This window comes from Capsicum annuum, unplaced genomic scaffold (genome assembly GCF_002878395.1).
Source record: "Capsicum annuum cultivar UCD-10X-F1 unplaced genomic scaffold, UCD10Xv1.1 ctg43580, whole genome shotgun sequence".
NCBI lineage: Eukaryota > Viridiplantae > Streptophyta > Magnoliopsida > Solanales > Solanaceae > Capsicum > Capsicum annuum.
In genome coordinates, this window is record NW_025851061.1 from 1 (window position 1) to 726 (window position 726).

Consider the following 726-nt stretch of genomic DNA (forward strand, 5'->3'; position numbering starts at 1 on the left):
GGGGTCCACCTACTGGTAGGTTAAAATATTCTCTCACTCGTTACGTTCTTCTGTTTCAATTTATATGACATAATTTTTGTAAAATTATTGGCATAGCTCATAAAATTAAGAGAAAAAGGTTCGAAATATGCCTAAACTTTGACAAATTTTGTAGTAATACGCCTCAAGCCCTCAACTTTACAAGGGTTTGATGACCTCCCTAAATTATTTTTTATTGTATTTTTGTGGCATATATTTGTGAGCTGGACCACTGCATAAATACACACGCACTGAGCGCGTGAGGGTGTGAAGTAGTTCAGCTAAACAAATATATGACATAGAAATACGGTAATAAATAGTCTAGGAGGGTCATAGGACCCCCGTAAAGTTGAGGCATATTACAACAAATTTCGCCAAAGTTTAGGTATATTTCGAATTTTTTTTTTTCTAAAATTAATGTTATCTAGTTAGGAAGTCACGAGTTTGAGCTATGAAACAACCTCCTGTGTAAATACAGGAAGGACTGTCTATAATTGCGCCTTGTAGCCGGGTTTTTTCCGAACCACCTATATAGCAGGAGCGCTTACACCAACCCTAAAGTCTAACCTAACCATATTGCCAACCCTAACCCTAGAACACTCTAAAATAGAACCACATTTGATTGAATTCTTCATTTTGGTATACACAATTTTAGAATCATTTTATACGATACTTGTGAAAGAATTTTTTGTTATCGTTAAAAAACCG